Below are 17,269 nucleotides of genomic sequence, written 5' to 3' on the forward strand. Positions count from 1 at the left end.
AATTAAAATTTATATTTGTTAAACTTGTTAAGATTTGCAAAATTTGAACGGAAAACTACACCTTATAATTTCTCCTAAAAATAATATCATGTAAAATATATATTAAAATATTAATATATAATACACATATTTTTATATATAATCAATGTATATTTTTATATATATTTAACTAGCGAATGCAATTATTTTTAGCCGACCTTTCAAATATATAGGAGCAGGTCATGGGTCGTTGGGTATTTTAAAAGATACAGGTGGGTTTATTTAATACAAATAATACAGGTGACGGATTAAGAAAATGCTACATGACGAAGTTAAAGTCAAAAAATTGACCAGGTTAGTTCTGTTATATATATGGGTAAGTTTGAGCCCCAAAACAAACGTTAGTGGCATTTGCTGACCAAAAGATTAACGGATGGTATTTTTTAGACATTTTCAATACGTTAAGGGTATTGTTGGCCCTTCTGTTAGATATATGGGTAAGTTTGAGCACAAAAACTAACGTTAAGGACATTTATGGCCCAATAGGTGAAAGGAGACTAAAATTGATTAATTTTCAATACATAGGGTCTTTTTTGCCTTTTTCCGTTTAATCAAACCTACAGCTTTCTTAATCACTTTATTTCAAGAGCACTTCTTTTTTAAAAGGTAAAGTGGAGAACCCGATAACGAACACATGAAATGGTTTCCAACATAATACTAAATTTGAAGATATTGAACCTCAATCAAGAATTGGGCACATATTGAAGTTTTCAGTAAGAAAATATATTTCAAGTGTGTCCGATGATAAAGAAAGAATAATTTAATCTCAAAATAGAAAAGAAAAAAGAAACCTTAAATGATTATGGGATTACTGATAATAAACTAAACATTGAATACAAATGATGTGATTTTGCGTCTATTGATGACACACGCCACCATTTTATTGAAGTTCAGAAGTATCAGAATCACCTCACTTTGTATTGCACACTTATTTTAGAATATTCTAATTAATTTAAATTCGTATTGGATAAGTCTACGAAAGGGACTAAAACGTTACTATCGAAATACTACGATTAAAATTAGGATTGGAAAACCGGGGTACTATTAGAGGCGGAACCAAGATTTTAATTTTATGGATTTTGAATTTTATAATGACGATTTCATATATTAGTAATTGGGTTCTGAATTTTATATTTATACATATTTAATGAATTTTAAACATCAAATATATTTAAACAAAAATTACTGGATTCAGCCGAATCTGTAGCTTGGCCTATGCTTGCGCCCCTGGACTTACGAGTAAAAGAATCACAATTATTTTACTGTACTTCGCGGGATCTTGTTGACCGGTTTGACGATAAGATCAACTACATTTGCCACCAATTAAGAATAAGAATCAGTAGGAATCAGGAATCAGAATTACGTGCAAGATTCTGCTTAATATTTGTTTACGTTTTGTTAGGTCTTTCTCTTTTGCCAACTAATCTGTTGCTTTCTTTCTTTGTATAAGATTTTATACAAACGATGTAACCTTTAATCAAAACATGCTTGGGAATCAGAATGTATTTCAAAGTATTCTTACAATTTTCTTAACCGTCCCAACGCAATCATCAGTGTTGGTTGAACGATTTGGACTAATCATTTTCAGATAATACTGATTATTAATTAAGTACAAATCGTGCTCATTTGCACAACTTTGATAATAGTCCTAACCAAATCTCCTAGGTATTGGGTATTTTATATTTGTATGTTTATTTATTGTCGTAATACAACTGTGCACGCAAAAGATTATCGACGTGCAGCCATTGGGACCATTTTCTTTTATTTGTCTAACTTCAAAAATCTACATAATCGTATCTTCTATTGTTTAATTATTGTCACACCCCATTTCTACCCCAAAACGATAAATGTATTATTATTGATTGTGGATGGTGGGTTAAAGAATTTTTCTAATTAAAGTGACAAACTTGAGTAGGGACTATTTTATTTACAGAGTCGTCACTTGGAATTGAGTTTTTGGGTGTTCCAAGTCACCTTTTATTTGAATCCCTAGTCAAAGGAATGTTTGACTCTATTATTATTGGTCTGCAAAAACAAAGTCCGGGTAAGAAATTCTGTTGACCGGGGAGAAGGTGTAAGGCATTCCCCGAGTCCCGTGGTTCTAGCACGGTCGCTTTATTGACTACATTTGGCTTGAATTAATTTTGGATAAACTGTGATTTATTGGTTTTCGTGCTTTATCTATCCGCTTTTAATTATTAAAATTATTAAAGAAAATTTTGAATAACATTAAATTGTCCTAACCACACCACGCAGGCAAACGTGCGACCGAATTTACTTTTGAAATTACTAAATTCGAATAAATTAATTTTGGAATTTGTTAAATGTCAACTATCGCGCTACGCAAACGAATCCGCGATTTATATCAAGGGATTAACTAATTTAGTAATTAATTAAAGCTAATGGATATGATATGAGATTGTTTGAATCAATTGAATATTAAACATCACGCTACGCAAGCGAGTCCGTAAAGTTAAAGCGCGGCTACTAATTGTCTAGCATTTAAATTAATTACTAAAAAGAATGAGTTAATTAATTAGTAACAAAAATCTTATTTTTATTGGAATTAATTGCTGTACACATGAAACTTTAAAGCTTGGTCCAACTTGAGGCCAAAATTGTTTCATGACTGTTTTACAATTGAACCCATTTGAATCACATACAACAGATTATTCTCAAAAACTTAAAACTAATATTTTAACAATCTACTTTGAGATGAAACGACATAATACATTATACACCACAATTTCCAACACACTGCCTTCAAAAACGGAAAAGTTAAAGCTCATAATTACTACGCTCATTCAAGTGCACAAAGAGCCGGACTCTTTCAGAAATAAATATGTCCAAATAGCGGTTGAATTTAAAAGCATACTACTCTTAAAATCGACTCACAACATAGACTATTATTTAAACATGGTATAATCTCTAATAATGAAATAATTATGTGAGCAGATATCAATGGACATTCTATCCCCTTTTTTTAACACATAATCAATATCACAAAACAATAAGCAATCCAAACAATTTAAACAATCAGAACATGCCGATTCTAAGTGAACAAACACAAATATGGAACACAATACCCAATTTCTCAGATTATATTTGAAAAGTAATTTTCAGTTGGATTGTACATACCTAAGAGCAGAATAATAGCAGAATAGGAATCCAAACAAAGGTGTTGAACTCTGAAGATGAATCCCAACTACAGCAGTACAATTACCAGCAGCAATAAAATTTTCAATAGCCAAACAAAGGCTTGACAGCAGCAGTAAGGCCTCAAGAATAGTCAAATGACGACTGAAAATCAGCTACAACTCTATTTTTCCTTCTCTTCTTCAAAACTTTTTTTTTTAATCTCAAATTTTGAAATTTTTTCTCGTTTTTGAATTTCAGATGCTATTGTATGCGAGTGCAGTGAGTGAGGTCAATATCCATGAGTCTATGAAAGTGAGTGAGTGAGTGAGTGAGATGAGTGAGATGAGAGAGTTTGGAGGCTGTTTTTTTTTCAAGAAGAAATGAGCAGAAGGGTGTTAGCCATGGGAGAATGCGGTTGTTGCTTCCCTGTTGAAGATCCAGAGAATGAGTGAGAGCTCCCCTTTCTCTATGTAGGTCCGAGAGAGTGGACAGGAGATAGGCAAGGATCCCTCTTTTAGGGAGGGATATGTCTGTTTCTTTTAGGGAATAGGGGGGATGTTGGGGGTTGTGAGTAGGGAGCAAAGTGTGGGGGACAATGAGTGGGGAACAAAGCAAAGTATGGGGGGACAAACATGGGGGACAAGCATGGGGGGACAAATAAAAGTGGAGTGGGGACACGCCTGGGAAGATGGGAGTAGGAAATATTCAAGCACGGTAAAAAATTAGGTGCTCACAGCATGCCCCTCTTTGCTTGGAAACATTAAAAGTTTTCAGGCAAAGATAAAGTGAGCCGTGTGACTAAGTTTTGACCATATCGTTACTCAAAAGAGGAAGAAAATAAAAGAAAAAGGTGCAACCGAGTCCTCGTTTTGGACTGCCCACATATCCCGGGTTATAAGGGAATCAAGTCGCGTGTAGTTCAAGGATAGTGATGGAATGATGAGTTGGATTGTCGAGTGAGGTTCCGTCGAGGCTCCGGTCAGTGGTCTTGCTATTACATCAAAATTGAAAGAAACTAAACAAGCCTATCAACTATGAGTTACAAGATTCCTATCTATAAGTCTTTTGAAGCTTGATCTTGAATGTTGACTGGTTGTTCATGCAAACTCTGATCTGAATCTTGATGCTTGCTAGTTGTAAGTGCTAGTTCATTCTTCTACGACTTCTTCTGAGCAAAACGGGAAATGTGAAGCTCGTAACTCCAGTCATGTCTTGAGCAGTCCATATCCTTTCCATCTGCTTCTGCATTTGGATTCACTTTCTTTTCCTTTTCTTTTCTTTATTTTAGATTGAGACTTTTCTTTTGTTCATCTGAACCATGTGCCTCGAGGTAAAACCTGCTCAGACATCACAACAAACAAACGAACGAAATTTTTCTGCCCCAGTTTTCACTAGGAAAATTTCGTGAGTTATTGTAATAAAATTCTAAACTACTTCTTTATTGAAAGCAAATAAATAAAAAAACGGGAATGGTGTATCCTAAAAAGGTCATGATCCCAAAAGAATGTCTCAACTAAGTATTGGTGTACCTTATGTTGGAAAAATATGGCAAGGTAATGGGATACCCTATATTGGCAATGATATCAGGGAGTGGTGTACCATGCATTTAAGCTCAAATCAACTAGGGAATGAAGTATCCTATGTTGGATAACATATCTGGGGATTGGCGTAGCCTATACTGGTAAGGATATCGGGGATTGGTGTACCATATACTGAAAAGGAAATGTAACTAGGGGTTGGTGCCCTGTATTACTGAAAAAGAAATATAACCAGGGGTTGACGCCCTGTATTACTGAAAAGCAAATGTAACCAGGGGTTGGCGCCCTATATTACTAAAAAGAAAAATATAACCAGGGGTTGGCGCCCTGTATTACTGAAAAGGAAATGTAACCAAGGGTTGACGCCCTATATTACTGAAAAGGAAATGTAACCAAGAGTTGATGCCCTATATTACTGGGAAAAAGAATGTTGAATCCCCATGGCGAAAAAGTTCTACCTGGGTTAAACTATGAAAGACAAGACTGGACAAAGAGTACTTCTACCCGGATTAAACCAAATTATGTAAACATGGGCGAAGAGTACTTCTACCCGGAACTATGAACTGGATCCCCCTAGGCGAAAAGGTTCTACCTGGGTTAAGCTACGAAAATAACCTGAGCGAAGAGTACTTCTACCCGGAACTATAAGCTGGATCCCCCTAGGTGAAAAAGGTTCTACCTGGGTTAAACTACGTAAAACATCCTGAGCGAAGAGTACTTCTACCCGGAACTATAAGCTGGATCTCCCTAGGCGAAAAAGGTTCTACCTGGGTTAAACTACGTAAAACATCCTGAGTGAAGAGTACTTCTACCCGGAACTATGAACTGGATCCCCCTAGGCGAAAAGGTTCTACCTGGGTTAAGCTAACGAAAATAACCTGAGCGAAGAGTACTTCTACCCGAAACTATGAGCTGGATCCCCCTAGGCGAAATGGTTCTACCCGAGTTAAGCTACGTAAAACATCCGGAGCGAAGAGTACTTCTACCCGGAACTATGAGCTGGATCCCCTAGGCGAAATGGTTCTACCCGAGTTAAGCTACGTAAAACATCCTGAGCGAAGAGTACTTCTACCCGGAACTATAAGCTGGATCCCCCTAGGCGAAAAAGGTTCTACCTGGGTTAAACTACGTAAAACATCCTGAGCGAAGAGAACTTCTACCCGGAACTATGAACTGGATCCCCCTAGGCGAAAAGGTTCTACCTGGGTTAAGCTAACGAAAATAACCTGAGCGAAAAGTACTCCTACCCGGAACTATGAACTGGATCCCCCTAGGCGAAAAGGTTCTACCTGGGTTAAGCTACGAAAATAACCTGAGCGAACTTCTACCCGGAACTATGAGCTGGATCCCCCTAGGCGAAATGGTTCTACCTTTGGTGACATTCATCCTTTAAGAATCGCCATTCTGCACTGCTTTGATCCTGCTTCAAACAAAGAAAGATTCGTGAGTTTTTAAAGTGGCGGTCGGTTTGTGGCCTTGATGCCCTTAGTAGTTTGAATTCACCCCTCCGCTGTCGAAGAACTGATTTTGTCAGTGTGATACCGAGGTTCCCGAATACTCTGTATCACTTTCTAGAGACATTGTCTTTCTGACGTTGCCCCTGGCTGTTTCATACCCGGATGTCCATGGTACCGCTAATCCTTGTCCCTAAGGCAAGGAAATTTTCCTTTAAAATCAAACTTAGTTGTCTTTCACCTAGAACCAATTTCTGTCTGTAGTGCTTATCAACTTTTCCCATGAAGCGAGTCTTGCTTAGGCGGCCTTTTCAGTTTCTTTGAGATACTTTGTCCGCCTTATCTAAAGAGATCACATATGGATTCCTGCCTTCGTCAATGCCGTATATGCTCCAAATTATGCTCGGTATTATGGGGAAACTATAGCTAGTTTTGCAGCCATTTTTGCTTTGCTTTTGATGCAAGATTAGACTGGAAGGGAATCTAGGAAAAATTATGGAAAAGAATAGAAGAGCAATTGGAAATGAAAAAGGAATTGTGTCTAAATAAAAGGTGTCCCTTTCGGGGAAAGAAATAAGGAGACTTATCTGGAGATATGTGCCGACTTCAATGAATCATGACATGCATTTTGGACTGGACGCCTGATCTATCTGAGCTGTCTAATTCTCAAAATACATCGCAAATATTCATCTTGAAACTGTCTTAGTTGTGCTCATGTCGGAGCATGGAAGATCTTCATTCGGCTAGTACCGCCCTTTGCGGGTTTTCACTAACTGACCTCTCTCATTTCTCTAATCACTGGTGCCTTACAGTGCCCATACGGGTTTTCACCGATAAGACTCTCTCATTTCTTCTTCTTTTTTTTTTTTTTTACTAAGATACAACACGCGGAAAGGTTGGCTGATGCCCCTGGCATGGGGACTTCAAGTATTCTCAAAGATCGATCAGAAGTTCTTAACAGGAAAAGGTGAAAGGAACCTTGAACTGAATTACAACCTTTGGAACTGTTTCTACAGGAAAAAACTGTAAGATTAACAAACTCATGCCCCAGTTTTGGAATATTGGGAATATGGATTTTTGTTGCAATGGGACTGAACCCAGGGTAAGGTTGCCTACGTATCCTTTCGAAATCAGGTCGGACGTAGTTCAATGACTCAGAAAATTTGCTCCATGTTCCAAAAAGTGGAAAACAAAGGAAGAAGAGAAATACAACTTAAAAAAAGGGTAACAAAAGGGTGACACTTTCTTGGAATAGCGAGCAATGGTAGCCTTCGTCATCTCGATCTAAGAAAATCATGCGCAAAAGTTCCACAGTGGGTATATATCACACATAATATCTTTTGACTGCATCTGCATTAATAGTCATATCTGGTACCCGTCCTTCTTCATCTACCAAGTACAAGGCCCCTTTTGGTAACACTTTCTTGATGATGTAGGGTCCTTTCCAGTTTGGGGCGAACTTTCCTTTAGCTTCTACTTGGTGTGGAAGAACGCGTTTCAGGACGAGTTGGCCTACCTCGAAGTACCTTAGACGCACTTTCTTGTTGTAAGCGCGTGCCATTCTTTGCTGGTATAACTGGCCAAAGCACACTGCTGCTAGCCGTTTCTCATCAATCAACATTAGTTGTTCTAATCGGGTCTTTACCCATTCTGCATCTTCAATCTCCGACTCCATAATGATCCGAAGAGAGGGAATTTCGACTTCAGCCGGTATTACAGCTTCTGTCCCATATACCAACAGATAAGGAGTTGCACCAATCGATGTGCGAGCAGTCGTGCGGTATCCCAGAAGAGCAAAAGGCAACTTTTCATGCCATTGTCTCGAGCCTTGGACCATTTTCCTAAGAATCTTCTTGATGTTCTTGTTCGCCACTTCAACGGCTCCATTGGCTTTTGGCCGGTAAGGGGTAGAATGGCGATGCATAATTTTAAATTGCTCGCATACTTCCTTCATCAAATGACTATTGAGATTGGCTGCATTGTCAGTGATAATGGTATTTGGGATACCAAAGCGGCAGATGATGTTGGAATGAACAAAGTCTAACACTGCTTTCTTGGTGACTGCTTTGAAAGTGACGGCTTCCACCCACTTGGTGAAGTAATCAATTGCAACCAAAATGAATCTATGCCCATTTGAAGCCTTTGGCTCAATTGGCCCAATAACATCCATTCCCCAAGCAACGAAAGGCTAAGGAGAGGACATGGGATGCAACTCTGAAGATGGCGAGTGAATCAGGTCACCATGAATCTGGCATTGGTGACACTTGCGAACAAAACTGAAGCAATCTCGCTACATTGTAAGCCAATAATACCCTGCCCGCAGAATCTTCTTCGCCAAAACATATCCATTCATGTGAGGTCCGCATACCCCCGAATGTACTTCACTCATGATCCGCTCAGCTTCTGTTGTATCTACGCATCTCAACAAGTTCAAATCTGGGGTCCTTTTGTACAAAATTTCCCCACTCAGGAAGAAACCGCTAGCGAGCCTCCTTATAGTTCTTTTTTGATCTCCCTTAGCGTGCTCTGGGTATTCTCTCGTTTTCAGGAATCGTTTTATGTCATGATACCATGGTTCACCATCTGGTTCTATCTCAATTATATTGCAGTAACCGTGTTGATTCCGAACTTGGATTTCTAGTGGATCGATATGGGTGTTTCCCGGATAAGGGAGCATCGAGGCTAAAGTAGCCAAAGCATCTGCTAGCTCGTTGTGAAACCTGGGAATGTACCTGAACTCGATGGATTTGAATCTTTTGCTCAAATCTTGTACACATTGTCTGTATGGAATAAGCTTGATGTCTCGAGTCTCCCATTCACCTTGGGCTTGCCGGATAAGCAAGTCAGAATCTCCCATAACCAATAGTTCATGCACATCCAGATCGAGGGCCATTTTCAAACCCATGATACATGCTTCGTATTCTGCCGTATTATTGGTACAGAAGAACCGAAGTCGGGCTGTTGCAGGGTAATACTGTCCAATAGGTGAGATGAGGATTGCCCCGATCCCAACTCCTTTGATATTGACAGCTCCATCAAAATACATTTTCCATAGAGGGTTGTCATCTGGAACTACTTCCTCTATTGAGTTGACCTCTTCGTCTGGGAAGTATGTGGTAAGTGGCTTGTACTCATCATCAACTGGATTCTCTGCCAAATGATCGGCCAAAGTCTGTGCTTTCATTGCAGTGCGAGTGACATAGACGATGTCGAACTCTGTAAGCAAGATTTGCCATTTTGCGAGCCTGCCGGTGGGCATTGGCTTTTGGAAAATATACTTCAGAGGATCCATTCTGGATATGAGGTAAGTAGTATAGGCCAAAAGATAATGTCTCAACTTCTGAGCGACCCAAGTCAAAGCACAACATGTCCTTTCTAAAAGGGCGTACTTAACCTCATAATTTGTGAACTTCTTGCTCAAATAATATAATGCTTGTTCCTTTTTGCCTGTCGCATCATGTTGCCCCAGAACGCATCCAAAAGAATTATCCATCACCGATAGATATAAAAACAAAGGCCTACCAGGTTCAGGTGGGACCAGTACAAGGGGTTTTGATAGATAATCTTTGATCCTGTCAAAAGCATTTTGGCAATCGTCTGTCCACTTGATTGCAGCATCCTTTTTCAGCAACTTAAAGATGGGCTCGCACGTGGTTGTGAGCTGAGCAATGAACCTACTGATGTAGTTCAACCTTCCGAGCAAACTCATGACCTCCTTTTTGTTCTTCGGGGGTGGCAGATCTCGAATGGACTTTATCTTAGATGGATCCAATTCGATGCCTCTCCGACTGACTATAAAACCGAGGAGTTTCCCAGATGGAACCCCAAACGCACATTTGGCTGGATTGAGCTTAAGGTCATACCTTCGAAGCCGTTTGAAGAACTTTTTCAAATCATTCACGTGGTCAGCCTGTGTCTTTGATTTTATGATGACATCATCGACATATACTTCAATCTCTTTGTGCATCATGTCGTGAAAAATGGTGGTCATGGCCCTCATGTAAGTTGCCCCTGCATTCTTTAAACCGAATGGCATGACCCTGTAACAATAGGTACCCCATGGAGTGGTAAAAGCGGTCTTTTCTGCATCACCCTCATCCATTAGAATCTGGTGGTACCCAGCATAGCAATCCACGAACGACTGTATCTCATGCTTTGCTCAATTATCTACAAGAATATGGATGTTCGGCAAAGGAAAATTATCCTTCGGACTTGCTTTGTTCAGGTCTCTGTAGTCAACACAGACTCTAGTTTTTCCATCTTTCTTTGGCACGGGCACAACATTTGCCACCCAGGTGGTGTATCTTACAGCTCTGACAACATTGGCGCTCAATTGCTTCATTATTTCCTCTTTGATTTTATCACTCATGTCCGTTTTAAATTTTCGTTGCTTCTATTGGACTGGTGGAAAATCAGGATACGTGGGAAGTTTATGAACCACTAAATCGACGCTTAAACCAGGCATATCATCATAAGACCAGGCAAACACATCTCTATACTCAAATAAAAGTTGAATCAAGGCATCTCTGGTTTTTTGTTCAGTGTGAATGCTTATCTTTGTTTCTCTGACTTCTTCATGACCTCCGATATTAATTGGCTCAGTTTCATTGAGGTTGGACCTAGGCTTGTTTTCAAATTGTTCCAACTCTCTTTTTATTTCATCAAAAACCTTATCTTCATCATATTCGACCTCTTGATGCATTATTTCGAAATTAGACAGCCTTTTGAGATCTGGGCGTGAATTCCGCATGCATGTCATGTTATTAAAGCCGGCATTAACAAAACTGAAATGGAAATAAAATGGCAGGAATTAGGAAAAGGAAAATATACAAAATTTAACACGAAACTGAACTGCATTTCATTGAATTTGAAAGGATAGGAGGGTTAACGTCAAAATAAAACAATCATACTAAGATATTCGGATTACAACCCTGAAAGTAACCCAAAGTACAAAAGAAAGAAGCTGCAAAAGTCAACTACCAAAACTCCTTCCTTGTGGGGAGAGGAGTTGCTTCCCAGTTATTGAGCATGGTTTCTGGGCCAATTAGTTGCATATCGGCATGACTAGTGCCTTCACCCGCCTGGATCATGTTCACTTCAGAAAACATCTGCCTGAGGTCATGGCAAATTTCATCAATGTTTGCATGCGCCTCGGAATTTTGACCATATTTGAATCGTGGCTTGACAAAAGTGTAAAAAATGTGAGGGATAGGTTGCTGCAAGACCCACCCGTGCTTCTTGCAGTGCTTGGCCTTGTCTTTGTCTGCTTGTGTTGGCCTGAAGCCTAAACCAAAAGTACCCCTGTTACTGAACGGAGAAATGAGTTCTGAAATTCCTTGCAATGATGCCCCCAAACCTTTTCCTGGCTCATAACCTTGTCTCATCATAAGTGCAACCACCATTACAGATGTGGCAGAGAGACGCGGATGTAGAATGGGTTTTCCTTCCTCAACATGGTCCACAACAACCACTTTGAAAGCCTGATAGACAATGGACTCACATCCTTCTTTGGCCTCAATACATGGGATTAACGGGTCTTTATAAATGGATGACTCGTCTTCTCCGTGAACAATAATTTCTTGCATGTTGTACTCGAATTTAAGCATCTGATGCAAGGTGGATGGCACAGCTCGGGCCGTATGGATCCATGGCCTTCCAAGAAGAAAGTTATAAGAAGTTTTCATGTCCAATACTTGGAAGACAATTTCAAAATCAACAGGCCCAATCGTCATGGTCAGGTCGATCTCCCCAATGGTATCCCTCGCTGAGCCATCAAAAGCCCGGATGAGAACATTGCTGGGTCGGATCCTGTCTGTATTGATCTTCATGCTTTGCAAGGTAGAAAGAGGGCATACATCTACACTCGAGCCTCCATCAACTATGACTCGCTTCACATAATGCCCCTCGCATTTGACAGTCAAGTGCAAAGCCCTATTGTGACCAGCTCCCTCCTCAGGAAGTTCATCATCAGTAAAGGAAATTCTGTTCACCTCAAAAAATCTATTGGCCATCTTCTCTAATTGATTCACAGTGGTATTCTCTGAGACATGTGCCTCGTTCAGGATTTTGATTAGTACACGGGCATGCTCTCCTGAGTGTATAAGCAGAGATAACAGAGAGATTTGGGCAGGAGTCTTTCTCAGCTGGTCAATGATTGAGTAATCCTGAACTTTCATCTTTTTCAAAAACTCCTCCGCCTCTTCTTCAGTGACCGGTTTCTTTATTGGCATTTGGCCTTCTCTGATTTGCTTAGCCTTCCTCAACTCTTCTGGAGAGTAACACCTTCCTGATCGAGTCAAACCTCCAATTTCCCCCACTTCTTCTATGATTTCCTTACCTTTGTAGGTTACTACAGTTTTGTTGTAGTTCCAAGGGATGGTTTTCGTATTTGTTATACGGGGTTGTGTGGCAGGCTTGATTATGATCGGCTCTATTATACCCGTCGTACCGCCCTGATTCTCCTTTGTGATGGGGTGACCTCCAAGGACGTATAACTTTGGGCTTGGAGCATTGGAGAGAACCTCCAACCTCGAGATTTTTGGAACATATAAAATTGCCCCTTCTGAGCTCTGGGCACCTTTCACAATCAACGGTGCATCTAGGCTTGGATTTACTTCCAGTTTGGTTCCCTCTTGAATCGTTACCACTGTCATTTCTGCTCGACCAACCGGCTTGTATTCATGATCTCGGCCAATCATTCCCACAAAATGAACATCATTGTGTACTGGTAACGGGTTATTGGTCACATTAGGAGGGTCCTCACCATTCGTGACTACAATCAATTTTTCAACAATGAGTCTTTCTACGGCTCTTTTCAGGGTCCAACAATCATCAGTGCTATGCCCCGGAGCACCTGAATGATATTCACATCTAGCGTTTGCTTGAAATCCATGTGAATCGGGATGCATATGGTGGGGAGCGATGGGTCCAATCATGCCTATCTGCTTCAACTTCTGGAACAGACTAGAGTATGATTCCACCAATGGAGTAAATTTTTCCACTGGCCTCTGCTCTCGACCATAATCCTGCCTAGGACGAGCGTTGTAGGGTGCCCGAAAATTTTGCTGCTGAGGTCGGGGTAATCTTGGAGCTGGTGCCCGTACCTGTTGATTAGGAGGATGAGCATATGATTGAGCATTAAACACTGTATATTGTGGCGGTCCCAAAGAGTACTGAGGAATTGGCGGGGGATAGTAATGTTGAGGGTAGCTGGAGTGCCCCTGCTGAGCTTGCACATAAGGGTGCGATGCCCCCTTTTGAACTTCTCCGGATCCCGAAGTCATCATGGACCATTCATCTCTCTTCTTTCTATTTGCCAAACTTCCCGACCCATTTTGGATAGCCTGGGTGGTGGCTTTGAGAGCAGCTTGACTTACAATTCTGCCAGTCTTGAGGCCATTTTCGAACATTTCTCCTATTTTGATTGCTTCAGCAAAAGGCCTACCCATCGCAGACATCATGTTTTGAAAGTAATCAGGCTCTTGGGCCTCCAGAAAAACAGTGATCAACTCGTGGTTATCCATGGGTGGCTTAACTCTAGCTGCTTGCTCCCTCCACTTGATCGCATACTCCCTAAAGCTTTCAGTCGGCTTTTTCTTCATATTGGACAGAGAATTGCGATCCGGCGCAATATCTATGTTGTATTGAAATTGTTTGACGAAGGCTTGGGCCATGTCGTCCCAGACATGCCAGTGAGAGATATCTTGGTCAATGAACCATTCGGAGGCTACCCCCATCAGACTTTCTCCAAAATAAGCCATCAGCAATTCTTCTTTTTCACCTGCACCCCTCAGCTGGTTGCAGTACCTTTTCAAATGGGCGATAGGGTCGCCGTGTCCATCATATTTCTCGAATTTCGGGGTCTTGACCCCTGGTGGTAAATGGATGTGAGGGAACATGCATAAATCACTGAACGAAACACTTTTATGACCCCCTAATCCTTGTATGTTCTTTATGTTCTGTTCAAGACTTTTTATTTTCCTGGCCATCTCATCCGATTCAACCGTCTTGGTAGGCTTTTCATTTTCCACTGGTGACTCGTACTGAGGGGTCTGATTATATGGAGCCGAGACCCCGAAAGCCATATTTGGAGAGTAGTATTGGCCATCATAAGCATGAGATGGTGGCTCATTGATTGGCCTCGTCATAGGAGGTGGAGGCGGGATTGTGTATGTCGGTGCGCCAGACACGACTAGAGGAGTGTTCCTGACTGGTGCGGCTGGAGGTCGCGCATTAGAGGTACCAGGAGCAACGTGGAGGCTGTAGTTTGGCACATACCCTGGTGGTAGGATGTGGTCGCTCGTTGCATGGAGCGGTGGTTGAGTAGCCAGGGGTACAGTGGAAGTTCCCTCTGAGGGACCACGGGGTGGAGGCTGACCAGACACCCAAGCTTGATATACATCAGACAATTGCTGTCTTAATTTTCTTATTTCCTCTGACTCTTGTTCAACTGATTGACCCTGGGGGTCATCACTGATCAGCTCGATCTCATCATCATTGGTCATTACTACTGCTCCCTTAGATCTAGTGAAGTAATGGTGTGTTGCCAGTTTCACCACAAACCAACCACCTTAAGCTAAACTCAAGAGACAGCAAACGTGTTAGGGTTAAGCATTTTATAGATATGAAATCACACATAATGTGCCATGCTCCTATCATTGTCACTATTTCTAACATGTTTTTGGAGGCTTCATGTTTCATTCTGACTTATGGGGTAGCTTCTTATTGACGCTCTTATTATTTATTTATTTATTTTTATATTTTTTATTTATATATATATATATATATATATATATATATATATATATATATATATATATATATATATATATATATATATATATATATATATATATATATATATATATTCACTCACGCCTCATTTTGATCCCTCATCTTAGAATCATTGAAAAATATTTTGATCGAACCTTTTGTGGGTTGCCTACGTATCATGTCGCCGCATGAATCAGATCATTACGTAGTTCAGGAAAAATTAGGAATAAAGTAAAATAAACTAACTCTTTTTTTTATTTAGGAAAAATCAAAATTTCGAAAGAAATACTCTTTTTTTTTTTAAAAAGGAAGAAAATATTTTTTTTTTTTTTTGTAAATTTAAAAAGACAGAAAATATTTTTTAGATTTTGATTTTTTTTTGAATTTTGGGAGAAAGACCCTTTTTTTTTAAAAAAAATAAATAAAATGAAAGGCAATATTTTTGGAATTTTGGATTTTACGTCTCAAAGAAAGACTTCTATATAAGGAATTAAAGAAAAATATTATTTATTTTTTTGGATTTTTGAAAATTGAGGGTCGGAACCGATGAGGTTTGCCTACGTATCTCACATCCGGTGAGAATCAGACCCGCGTAGTTCGGTTAAAATCGACTATTTCTTTTTGATTTTTTTTTTGAAAAATTAATCTTTAAAAACCGTATGCACTAGACCACATCATTTTTCAACTGATTTATACTAAAGTCGGTCGACATGCCAGCCTCCTAAATAATGCAACAAGTAGCACATAACATGACATAATGGTCTCAACAAGGTACTTATCCTAAAATAGAACTCGACCCTTGTGTCGAAAGCTGCTAAGTCAAATGCACATGATGCAAATAAAGCGTAACCTACTAGGGATATTCATTGCTTGTGGCTTGTTCTTCTAAGTTTGTAAATCCTAAAGGAGATGGTATCTAGACCTGGCTTACCCGGGCGGACAACCCGAGCCGAGGAGCGTCAAGCATTACCAGTAGTAGAACAGCACTGGCTAGCTAACGGCTCTCCCGCCTAAATATGTGTGACTAAATCCTTCACCAGAAGCTGGTAAGCTAACTGGCTTTATCTCAAGACAGAAATTTTGTGATGCTGGTAGGCAAACATAACATAACTAATTATCAGAAGACTCAGAGGGATGCGAGGAAAGATACAATTTATATGTACAGTTCAACAATATCAAAACGGTAAAAACTCGACAAGTAACACATTAGGCTCAAATAAATCACAATATATACAAAAATTAATAAAGCCAAATAAAGTCAATGTACAAGCTCGAATTACGATAAATGTGTTATTATTGATTGTGGATGGTGGGTTAAAGAATTTTTCCAATTAAAGTGACAAACTTGAGTAGGGACTATTTTATTTACAGAGTCGCCACTTGGAATTGAGTTTTTGGGTGTTCCAAGTCACCTTTTATTTGAATCCCTAGTCAAAGGAATGTTTGACTCTATTATTATTGGTCTGCGAAAACAAAGTCCGGGTAAGGAATTCTGTTGACCGGGGAGAAGGTGTAAGGCATTCCCCGAGTCCCGTGATTCTAGCACGGTCACTTTATTGACTACATTTGGCTTGAATTAATTTTGGATAAACTGTGATTTATTGATTTTCGTGCTTTATCTATCCGCTTTTAATTATTAAAATTATTAAAGAAAATTTTGAATAACATTAAATTGTCCTAACCACACCACGCAGGCAAACATGCGACCGAATTTACTTTTGAAATTACTAAATTCGAATAAATTGATTTTGGAATTTGTTAAATGTCAACTATCGCGCTACGCAAACGAATCCGCGATTTATATCAAGGGATTAACTAATTTAGTAATTAATTAAAGCTAATGGATATGATATGAGATTGTTTAAATCAATTGAATATTAAACATCACGCTACGCAAGCGAGTCCGTAAAGTTAAAGCGCGGCTACTAATTGTCTAGCATTTAAATTAATTACTAAAAAGAATGAGTTAATTAATTAGTAACAAAAATCTTATTTTTATTGGAATTAATTGCTGTACTCATGAAACTTTAAAGCTTGGTCCAACTTGAGGCCAAAATTATTTCATGACTGTTTTACAATTGAACCCATTTGAATCACATACAACAGATTATTCTCAAAAACTTAAAACTAATATTTTAACAATCTACTTTGAGATGAAACGACATAATACATTATACTCCACAATTTCCAACACACTGCCTTCAAAAACGGAAAAGTTAAAGCTCATAATTACTACGCTCATTCAAGTGCACAAAGAGCCGGACTCTTTCAGAAATAGATATGTCCAAATAGCGGTTGAATTTGAAAGCATACTACTCTTAAAATCGA

The sequence above is a fragment of the Nicotiana tomentosiformis genome, chromosome 1 (genome assembly GCF_000390325.3).
Source record: "Nicotiana tomentosiformis chromosome 1, ASM39032v3, whole genome shotgun sequence".
NCBI classification, from domain to species: Eukaryota; Viridiplantae; Streptophyta; class Magnoliopsida; order Solanales; family Solanaceae; genus Nicotiana; species Nicotiana tomentosiformis.